Source organism: Protopterus annectens, chromosome 5.part0 (assembly GCF_019279795.1).
Source record: "Protopterus annectens isolate FY-2018-M chromosome 5.part0, PAN1.0, whole genome shotgun sequence".
Lineage (NCBI taxonomy): Eukaryota > Metazoa > Chordata > Ceratodontiformes > Protopteridae > Protopterus > Protopterus annectens.
Window position 1 is genome coordinate 1,919,866,196 of NC_056735.1, and position 12,500 is coordinate 1,919,878,695.

Genomic DNA, 12,500 nt, shown 5'->3' on the forward strand with positions numbered 1-12,500 from the left:
ACGGTTCATCGAACCGAAAACTTGCCGAAAATGCATGTTCGCTAAAGAAAAAAAAAACATGCAGTTTGCATGTACCGTTAGTTGTACATCAATGTATATTGTTGTAAAATGATATTGTATATTGTTGATGTACAACTAAGGAAACTCCGGTTGAGATTGTGGTACATTGAGGATAAGGGAATATTCCCTTTTCCCCACTGTAGTGTGATCTTGGAGTGAGAATAATAAAGTAGGGGTGTGGGAGCTTGCCCCCCTGCATAATACTGTTTAGTTTGATATGCTTTTTTTTTTTTTACATTTTCTGTTTTTGTTCCGCAAAAAGTACATTTTCAATATAATGCACTTTAACGGAAGTGTAGTATCAGAAATATTTTCGATAATACAACATAGATCCAAAATATTCCATGATGACAATAGGAATCAAGCAGGTGATTATAGAAAGGGCTGGGAAGAGAGACTGGATAAGCAGTTCAAAAAGAAACAATGGAGGATATATGCATGGCTCCCAAATATGCAACAAAGTGTAGAAAATTTAAGATTTGCATAAGTATTTTTATACCCCAAGCAGACTCCAACACCTTTTTCCTCAGATGGATTGCAAATGTTAGAAGTATGATTGGGAGGAAAGAGGTAATTGGAAACATATTTTTTTAGGAGTGCAATGAGTTAGCAGACTTAAAAATTTCCCTGCAGACTACTCATCCAGAAACATATTGGTGCAAGTAAAGAAATTATTTTTTGACTTGTGTTACAGAATCGGAATTGCTTAGACATAGTAAGGCCTTGTTGAGTTACTTCTGGTTTTTGCTAAAAGAGCAGTTACTACAAAAATGGACATCAAAGTCTAAACCAACCATACTAGAACTGGTGAATATAGTAACACAGATAAATTAACTGGAATCTGGATCTTTACAAAAGGGTAGAAGAAAGTTACATAGAAAGAAGAGAATTGTGGAACAAGACATGCAGAATGTTTTGAAGGAGGAATGAGGTTTAATGGAAGGTAGGAATTGAATGAGTTATGTAATGTTCAATTGACAATCACTTTATAGAAGATTATATGTGATGTATAATGTCTGTGACTGAAAATATATCAATATGGTTTGTTTTTATTTATATAAATCTAAGATTGCTTATCTCATATGCAATAAACCAATGAAATATGTGATAAATCAATAAAGGTGTTTCTTGTTTAAAAAAATGTAATGGCCATGTAATGCATTTCAACTATGATCCACACAAATAGTAACCACACATCAAAGTGTTCCATGTGGCTTTACACAAATCACATATCAATTCTGCAATGTCATTAAAATGAACAAACAATCCCAGTAATTATAGAAAATAATAAATAAAGGGCTACACGGTAATATATTCAATAACTGTCAAACTTTTAGTATAAGAACCATACTAAGAAAGTTGCTAGAATATCAGGTTGTGCATTAACATATATTTTCTGAAATAATTTTGAAAAGCAAATGTATTATTATTTTTAATTTTATTTTTTTTTTCTTAATAACATTAAACTTTCAATATCAGCAAATTCATCATCAGTTTGATTGCATGCCATCTTACAGAAACATGTTCTAATTTATCTATGACCCTCTTTGTAATAAAAAGCATGCTTTTTTATACTGCTTATGAACTGTACACCTTTCCTTCAAATTCTGTACATACATCAGTGTCTGTTTATGCAAGCAATAATGCCCAACAGGGTGTGTGTTAATGTGTGATTAATACATGCCCAGGGGTGTTATGAGGCCCAATGCCACAGGCAGAGGGCCTCACCCTGGAAGGGCATTAATTACACATTAACACACACCATGGAGGGCATTATTGCACTTAGACAATGGGCTTGCTGTAAAATTGTTGTGTTTGACTTATGTATATATTTTTTATGGTTTACTATAGGAATTTAGAATCAACTTTGGTTGATCGCATACAATGTCAACCTAAACTGTTGAATCCAAAATTCTGACTAGTAAACCACAACAAAACTGAATACATCGAATCTGGGGTTCGATGTATTCAACATAGCACCAGGTGACATTGCTCACTTCCTGCCATGCACAGTAACGTACCATTAAACTCTACATTCAATGGTACATTAATTCTACTATTTTGCAGGGGGGCTACACCCTTCTGCACCCCCCCATGTGGTGGGCTGCGACTCCCACACCCCCTGCACATTAAATATACCAACACCTTGATCGCACTACAGTGAGGAAATGGGGTAATTCCATGTTCCTCACTTGAAGCGTAACCTCCCTCTACAATCTTGGCACGTCACTTACCAAATGATCGAGTGCATCATGCAACTCCGCTAAACTTGGTCGAAATCTCTCGGTTCGATCTCCTGCCCTTGGAAACCATGACTGTGACCATCAGCTGTTCGACTTGACTACTATTCGGGTAAGTTATGGTAAACCATTTTTTATTACAATGCATTTTTTAGTATATTTTTGATGTAAAATATTCCTCCACCTGATGTTTCAAATTTGCTGTAATATGTGTTAATGGTGTTGGAGGAACTATTCTACAGCCAAAATGTAACATTTAAAAAGTAACCATGTTATTTATCTTAATTTTGGTCCTTTACTCCTAAACCATTTGGCTGGTACCCACTGGAGATTGAAATTGTTAAATAATGACATACATTTCAGCTTCAGACTTTTTTTTTTCCTAAAGAAAATTCATGCTAACTTAAATACTTTCTTTAGCAGCTTTGTTATTTTATGAGCAATAATTAAGTTTCTATTTTAGTGCCTTTGTTCCCCAAAGATTTCTTCAGCTAAAAGGGGCAAAGGTTTGTAAACTTCTTTACTGCTCCTGCTGGTGGTAGTCATTCACCATCACACACATACACACACACACACACACACACACACACGCACGCACGAACGCATGCACACACACACACACACACACACACACACACACACACACACACACACATACTCTCTCACTTCTGCTTTCATGCACACATTCACTTACACACCCACAGACAGCAACATAAACACACATATACACAATCATCTCTCTCTCTTTTACTTTCATACATGCATATACTCTCTCTCTCTCTCTCTCTCTCTTTCTCTCTCTCTCTTTCCCTCTCTGTTTCTATCTCTCAAACATACCCACATATGCTTTTTATTTTACACTCACTAAACAGCAGAAGCACTGCTTAGCCAGTGTAAAGTAGTAGCTTAACCAGTCTCTCACTCACACTCATACAGGCATACACTTTCACACACTAACACATCCGCACTTTTATTTTATTTTACACTCACTAAACAGCAAAAGTGCTGCTTAGCAAGCATAAAAGAGTAGCTCAACTGATCTCACTCTCACACTCACACACGCATAAACTTTCATGCAAAAACACACACACATTTTCTTTTTACTTTTATTTTATTTTACAATCGCTAAACAGCAGAAGCACTGTTTTGTGAGCATGAAATAATGGTGCCATTTCATTTTCTCAATCTGAGCTCCAAGGCAGCTTGCTATGCTCCCGTGAAGCAGCAGACATGTTTTTCAGTGGGCATTACTTGTACATTAATACCCTGCTGAAGAACGCTCATTTTCCAATCAGGGTACTGATCCACTAAGCCCATTCTCTAACAGTGATTAAACAATGGCAAGTGTAAGTAATTTATATCCACAGACAACCTTCTCAACCAATTAGTTTACAGCTACTTTACTGACTGTGTCTCTGTCCTCCACAGAGCCACACCTTCTCAATGATTATTGTTTATCAGAAATCAAACCACAGCTGGGCTAAGTCAATTTTACCAAAATACAGCCTCCATTCCCATTGATTACAGCCACTTGATTGACTTTTGAGAACCTCACAAACATTATTCCTTTTTGGCCTTTGTTAACTCATTAGAGATTGCAAGGATTTATATCATGTGCATCATTCTTCCTCACAGTTCTTCAAATCAATTTATACTGTGCTCCTTTGAACACTTATAATATGGTTTCTTATGCAAATGTAGCACCGGTTTTGTAGCATCATTTGAAATGTTTCCATTCTGCATCCTTGCTGAAACGGTATCTAAAATCTATATGCAGTATTCCAAATGACATTTCTACAGCTCTCTGTACACAGGGAGTTTTGATGATACAAGTAAAAAAAAATGCTTTGTGTTCTCATGTGAAGTGAGATGTGTGTGTAACTACCTACTAAGCTACAAAAATGTTATGAAGGTCAGTAAGGACACAGAATCAGAAGCAGATAATGACAATTACATTTACCTATTATATGTTCTCAGTGAATCTGATAACTGCACCTCAGTTAATTACCAGCCAACCAGGACACCTCCACACAGTTGTAGGGTTTATGCTTGCTCCTCACAAAAGCAAATTCTACTCTGTGTGACCCCACAACATAGTCTGAAAGTCTGTTCTTTGTATTTGCAGTGAAAAACGGTAAGAAAATAAGGGTCTATATTAGATCAGCGAACGCTTAAAAAAGCGAATGCTGATTGATCGAACTTGTGTAAGCGAAAGCTTAAAATATCAAAGCAACAGAAATTCAAATTTTTTCCTAGGGAAAGAATTCAGTTGTCCGTTTCTGTTGCTTCAGTATTTTCAGTGCTGTGGTGGAAAGTTACGGGTCGGGTTCAGGTAAGTGTGCAATTGTGTGGATGTGAGTGTTAGGGCGGGTTAGGTGAGTTAGGGTTAGGGCGCAGGTTAGGTATGTGTGCTATTGTGTGGACGTGAGGGTTAGGGCAGGTTAGGTGAGTTAGGGTTAGGGAGCAGGTGAGGTGAGTGTGCGATAGTGACGGACCTTAGGGTTAGGGTTTGGGTTAAGGTAAGTGGATAGTTAGTTGTGTGTGTATAGATTAGTGTAGGGTTAGGTGTCAGATTTTAGGTGTATGTGTGTGGATTGCTATTTGTTTGGTGTGCTTGTATTGTGTGTATGTGTTTTGGATTAGTGATTTTTTTCCTTAGGAAAAAATCGCTGTTCTGACAGTTGGAGATTGTAAGCTTTTACTTACATAAGTTCGATCAATCAGCGTTCGCTTTTTTAAGCATTTGCTGATCTAATATAGACCCAAAAATAATAAATGATGAGGAAATACTGCATTGCCCTTTGTTGATTCTGTGTTAGCTTTTGCTACACCTTACAACTAAAAATCAAAGACAGCAATGTGGAATAACTGTTTATTGTATTAATTTAATCCCAGTATAGGAGTGTCATGTGGATTCTTTATTGTTAGAGCGGGTATGCTGCTTTTTGAGCTATTGTCATTTGATACAAACTATAAACACTGCTTGCTAGGACTAGTACACCCCATTAACCTTTGCAGTGTTGAATTAAATCAGCTGTCACTACTGAGGCCTGATGTAACATGGGAAAAGACAAGCTAGAAACTGCTTACCTCTTCTGGAGGAGAGTTGAAGGCATGCGTCCTGGGATGCTTACCCAAACTAGAGTATGGTCAGTTACAGAACTGAACATTTAGCCCATTCAACACCATAATGAATGACCAGCTCTTGAGACCATATGAACAGGTGCAAGGAACAATAAGGCTTAAATGAAAAGCCACCAGTATTAACAGTCATGTTTAGGTGTAGTCTTCTCCCATAATTAACTAGTTGATGTGACAGTGGACCAAAGATTCACATGGAGAAAACAGAAACCATAAGAAAATGTGTATTCCCTTTTATGTGCACACATAACCCTGAAATAGTTTGAGCAAACAGACTATTTACTGCACAAGCCAATGAGATCAGTGATTTCTATATGTACATGTATACATATATGTATATGTGTATATATATCTATATCTGTATCTGTGCCTATATTTAGATCTGTCTTTAGCCACATGCCCAGATAATACATACCTTTAAAAGAGGTAATAACCACTCCGGAGACTGTGAAAAGAAGACTGCATTCTAACAAGAAGCAATACAAATGCATGCTTACTGCTTCTGTACTTCAGCTGAATTCTGTCTAGACTCTGTCCAATGAATTATGTAAGCAATTTCTGTTTAAAGTACATAACATATAATGTATTTCTTCTCTCTTACTCAATAAAAAGAAAATAACTGGAATAGGTGATGGCTGACATATAAACGCTACACTTTTTGGCTAAGGAATTAGTCACAGACCATTTCTGATTTGAGGCATACATTCCTTGAATGTAGTACAGAAATCATCTTGGCATTCCTTCCCGATGTAAAACATATTTTTCTAATGGCTGTTCGTTGTCAGTATGGACGTTTCTAGCTATGTGTTTGAAAATGACAATTTGGGTTCTGTCAAGCTAACAGAAGTGTCTTCCATAGACAGCCTGACAGAAGTGTTAAAGGATAAATTTGCATGAATTAAATTTACTTGTTTGTTGCTATGTACCATGTATAGTAAAATGCATGCCTTCTAATGTTTTTGTTGTTTATAACAAATAATGGGAGTTGGACACTTAAATGTTAACACTGTTGATTATAAATGACAAATTTTATCAATCAGAAACTGCAGCAAAATATTCAGGGGAAAAGACTCCACTCAATGCATTTGAAGTAATGAAACATCATGCCACTTTTGTAAAAATCTCTTTATGAAAAGGGCATTCAGCATCCCATTAACTGGTGGCCAGACCCTAACAGTTAGTAGTTGGTCTAGTCTAGTGAGATCAGACTCTGTTAAAAGAGTTCCTGTCCTTTGGATATAAAAAATGGTGATATTTAAATTTAATGGCTTCCTCAAGAACCAAAACTGACATATTATGTGGCACTGTTGACCACTTCACCTAGCAGTTACCATTTTCTGATCAGAATCTGACCTCATTCAAAGAGTAAAATAGGTTCATAGATCAGTACTAGGCTAACTACTCTTGTGGGCTTTTTTCACCCTAGATAATTACCCCATGTGAGAATCAAACTTTGCACCTTCTGTCTGCAAGGTAAACACCTTAACCACTATTTATTCCCTAAATAATAAAGAAATGAGATTTGGAAACAAATCAATTTATCCAGAGACATTTTTTGGTGATGGTCAGGTAGGAATACTAATGGGAGTTAAGCTGGTAGCGGAAGAGAGTTATTTGTGGGGATGGAAGTGTTAAATTGGGAAAGTAGGAGGGTTGTGAAGAAATAAGGTAAATGCAAAGAGGGGCTTAACTGGTGTTGTGTGAGTGTAAGTGGATAAGGGATCAGATTTTCGTGTGAATTTACAGAGTCAAGTGCTACATCTGAGACGACCTGTATGTATTTTGGTGCAGGTAGGCCTCAGGTAGAGTGGGGGCACAATGATGCTGGATGAGTGAAACAAAGTTTTTTTTTTCTATAGGGTGGTTGTCTGGGAAATGCGAGAGGGTATACTTTGTGGTTTGTGGGGTCTATGGGGGGTATTGGTAGGTTGCAGGGATATTTAATTTAGTATTATGGGAATGTGGTGATTAGTCAGGGCTGGTGTATTTGAGCGCAACCTAGTTGCTGAGATTGTTTGGTTCTGGTGGCACTGGTTGCTTTAGAATCATTGGTGGGACAGCAGATGAGGCATTTGTGGCTAATGCACTTGGTCTACATTGCAGTATGAGTGAGCAACAGGCACTATAAAACAGTAAGGGCAATAAAACCTTCTGAAATGTTCCTGACGTATATTTTATTTATTTATTTACATTTGTTGACCAGGAGTGTCCGACTGGACGTAGGTCCATCCGACTGGACTTAGGTCCATTTACAGCGGAGGCCTAGGGAGAAAAGCTCCACAGTTAAAATAAACAGACAGTAGTTACACTGGATTACATAGCGATTAACAATTTGATTAACATAATTAATTACAAACATATTTACAGATGAAGAACATAGTACATCAGTAGACAACTAGAATCTTTATCTGCGAAGTACATAACTGGGGTCCCCTTTAGTTGACGAAGACCAAACGACCGACAGGTTAGTTTAAAGGGTAATTTGTCGCGATATTGTGGGATTTTGGGTTAGGGTGTGGGAAAGGTGAGTGTGTGTTAGTGTCGGACGGGGTTCAGGTGTGTGACAGTGAGGGACTGTAGTTTGGGGGCGGGTTAAGTGAGTTAGGTTTAGGTGCGGGGGGGTGGTAGTGTGCGATAGTGACAGGCTTTATGTTTTTGGGTGGGTTAAGTGAGTTAGGGTTAGGGTGCAGGTAGGATGAGTGTGCGATAGTGTCGGACCTTGGGGTTAGGTGGGTTAAGTGAGTTAGGGTTAGGGTGCAGGTAGGGTGAGTGTGCGATAGTGTCAGACCTTGGGGTTAGGGGTGGGTTAAGTGAGTTAGGGTTAGGGTGCAGGTAGGGTGAGTGTGCGATAGTGTCGGACCTTAGGGTTAGGGTTTGGGTTAGGGCTAGTGGCTATGCTATGTAGTGTAATGTGTTGTTTGTGTCGGTGTAATGGTGTTCGTGTTTTTTTTTGTGTTTTCGGTTATCTGGTCTCGGTGGTTTGCGTGTCGGCGAAGTGGCGTGTCGGTATTTTAAAGTAGACCCACATAACTGACATTAACAAATGTTACAATAAGAAGTTCCTGCTGTATAATAAGTATTAGGCTTATGAGCATCTGAATTTGCTATAATCAAGTGGGGTGGAAAGAAAGGTAGTGGATGGATGGGGTGGGTGATATTAGAGTTGGAGTTGCAAGGTAATAGTCAGCATGTTTTTAAGTGTGCTTTTAGTAAAGTTTTGAAGTGGGTGCATGATGGTACAGAGGTAATTGTGGGTGGGAGGGAGTTCCATAATTTGGCTATGGTGCAAGAGAATAGTGCTTCATGTATATGAATTTCTAGCCTGTTTTTTTTTTTGGGAGGGGCTTCTGTAAATAGTGTACTCAGTTATGTTCTTTTCTTTTGTAAATCTTTCTTTCAACATACATACTTTAAGGATTGAGTATGTTGTAACATTAAATGTGAACATTGTAGACTTTATTTTGAAATTAATTAAATGCTGTTATTAAAGCCTGATCAAGCATTATTGTTTTAGTGGAGTTCCCAGGCTGGTTCCCAGGTGCAGGAGTTAGTTCACAGGAAAAACATAGCCACTTTGTAATGGCTGTTAATCATGCATGTGCGTAGCATGATTAACGGTCTGGGGGAGCCTCGTTTCTCTCAGCAGCACATAGACAGCACTCAGTACAAATTTTCACAGTCCAGATGTTGCTTCATATTCTTGGTCTGTTCATCATAAAATTTGTGGTTTGCTGGTAAATCACTTTGGATTGAAGTTATTAAATAATGATATACATTTAAGTTTCAGACTTAATATCTTCCAGGAATGCATGTCAGTACAAGTACTGCTAATCTAGCAACTTTCTACATTTATAAGAACAGCATTTAAAATCTGTCCTATTTTTAGGCCATTGCCCCCTCATTATATTAGGCTTTGCCAGATTTTATGCACTAAGAGTTTGAGAGGTCTTTTACCGAGCAGTTAGGATGTTTTGCAGGCTTTAAGGCACCTGTGTGCCATAGTTTATGGCCAGTAGTCACCGCATTTGCATGGCAATGTTTTAAGTGTTATGGGGGAGGAAAGTGGACTAGTCCAGGTGTTTTAATAAAATAAAAAAAAAACAAAAAAAACAAATGGAAAGTGGAATGGTAGAACATTGACAGCATGTTTTGTCTTGTTTGTTGTTTCTGGGGATTGTTGTGTTTTTCTGGTCAATATTTGGGGTGGGATGGATGCTCTGCAGTGTGCACACAGTGACGTTGATGGACTTGGATTGAATGTTGCAGAGTGGCTTTCTTGGAGAATGCATGGTCTTTGCTATTAGGCCTGTGGCTTATGGGTTTTATTTTGAAGTCATACTGAGTGAAGGTTGGGTGTGGAGAAGATGGCCATTGTGGTTGGGGCCTCACCACCTGTTTTTGTTTTCAGCTGATCTTACTGCTCTAAAGTGTGGGTTTTGGCTCTTTGCTGCTGGTCTGGCTGATGGCGCGTGTCTGTGGTTCTGGCACGTTGGGAGGTTTCATGCTGGTGGAGTGGCAGGCAAGGTTTGATGGAGTCCTGCTTTGCCTCTCAGGAAGCTGTTGGGATCACTGGTTCATCTGTGGTCCCTTACTGCATTCATGTGTGGGGGTTGCTCTATGGATCTTGGCTGTTCAGATTTTTGCAGAGTGTCCGTATTTTGTCATATGGGTTGATCTGTTCCTCGTGAAGCTTGAAGTTCTCTGGCATGTTGTTGAGGACTCAATTTGCTGGTTGGTGATGGATATTTTGGTTTTGGACTTCATAGAATTCAGAAAGAGCATGCTGACACTGGACCTTTTTACCTGATGGCTTTCTTTGTCTGTGTGGAGTGATGATTGCTAGTGACTTGCTAGGTGCTGGGGTACATTTGGGTTTCAGATTGTGTGTCTTTCAGGGTGAGTTAGCTGGCACTGAGTCCTCTTGTTCTGATGTAGCTCTCGTCTTTATGAGGCAGTTCTGGGGTTCTCTCTGTATTTGGTTCTCTTTGGTGGTATATGGTTTGTGGGAGCAGAGGTTTCTTGGGTTGTTCACGAGTGGAGAAGAAGCCGCTAGTAATGGTCCATTGCTGTGCATGCGCTGTTGAGGGTTAAAGTAATTAAATAATGACATGTATTTGAGTTTCATACTTCAAATCCCTCAGGAGATGTAAGGTAATACAAACTATGTTACTATAGCCACCTGCTAAGTTTCTAACAGCAATTTTTAAAATCTGTTCCCCCATTTTCTCATACTTTGTCCAGATTTCTTGTGCTAAAAGGTGGAGAGGTACAGGGGAGCATAATGGTTAAGGTATTTGCTTCAAAAATGTAAAGTACAGAGTTTGATTGTCACTTTAAGGACAAACTTCAGTTATTATGGGTGTGGTGCTGTTTTATTGTAAGGGGTGGAGGTGCATACTCTGGTTGTTCTATGTAGGATGTGCACAAGTTATGGAGTATGGAATTGGTGTTGTTGATGCAGGTGGAAATGGATTTGTTGTCAGCGGTTGGCATACTGGTTAAGGCATTTGCCTTACACAAAAAAAAAATAACTATTTAAAAATGACTTGGAAGGATGGCCGGCCTAACATTTACTTAAAATATCAGTTTAGCAGAAGATTACAGCTGAGAGCAGTAATGCCTGTAGTACCTCATTTGATATCCACATTGGTCAATGGTGTTGCCTTTTGCAATTGGATTAACCAGCCATTGAAATCTGGAGAGGCAGGGTTGTGTTCACAGGCACTTTCAAGGAATTAGGAAACTGGAAGTTGGCATATTGGTTAAAGTGTTTACTTTACACTTACAAGGTGCACCAATTGGGGTTGTGTTTTTTTTTTCTCTAGTAAGACTGTTTTCTTTTTTCCTAGATGGCTGATGCATAAACTTTGTGACATAAATGGGCAACTATCATTGTGCAACCTGAACAATTGTTTCAAGAGGCAGAGGTGGAGCATCCATTGGTGACAGAATGCAGAGCCAATCGCTGGAGTGGTGTACAATGAGGTCACAGGTAATGATACACTGTTCAGGTCGGGTGGAGTCACAACAACATGATGTTGGGTCAAATTTTGGGATATGGCCAGGTGATGGGTTAGCTAACCAAGCCTTGATGTAAGGGAGAGGGGGCCTTTTGACCTCCTCATATACCACTTTTAGTTAAAGGAAAGATCTGGAAAGCGGAGTATGTTGATGTTTGAATTAATTGGTATGGTTGGGATTCAACATCTGATGGAATTAGACAGTGAAAACAGTAAAGACTTTTGGGTTATTTCAGCAGAGGATAGGTAGACTGTGGCCAAGGACATAGGACAACTGGGCGTTAGGCTTCATTTATTAAATGATGGTTCAGTTGGAGAAGGATACCACCTTTGGCCTTACCACTTTTGGCATCCCAAGGAGAATTCTGGGTAAGATTTTATTTTGTGAGAGGATGTAAAGTCAGTTATGCATCTTTGGATGATGCAGTGCAGGTCATTACAGGGTGGAAGTACAGTTGGAGTATGGATGTTGACTGTTTGGAGTTAGTTCCAATTTGGCTGGCATCAAAGGTCTAGCAGGAGAAGTTGCGGGGGGAAAAAGGTTAATTTTCATTCAGACACTATGGCAGTAGTACAAGCCATTGGTGTCACCAGACAAGGTGTGTCAAGTTGGCTTGGAATGATCATATGCTTGGTACAGGAAACCTTGACAGCTTCTAAAGGTAGGCATATAGTGGGGCTTTGTAAGATTTTGTTAAATTTGTGTTTCAGCTGCCTGAGGAAGAAGGATTTTGGTGGGAAGGATTGTTGTTGAGATATCTGGTTCAGGTTAGGGAACAAGGTAAAGCAGTTCATTCGGTTAAGGTGGCCTTAAATGTGATTAGTATCATTGCATGGGTGGCAGGGTTACGTGACTTTTCTAAATTTTAGACAGTGGTTTGCATGTTGAAGGGCTGTGATAATGTTGATAGTGTGAAGACTGACAAACAATAACTATTGACAAGATAGGTTTTGAAGGTTTTGTTGTGGTAATTAGCATTGGTAAATGGACATTCATTGGACTACACTTTGTGACATTTGCTTTATGGATGTATTATGG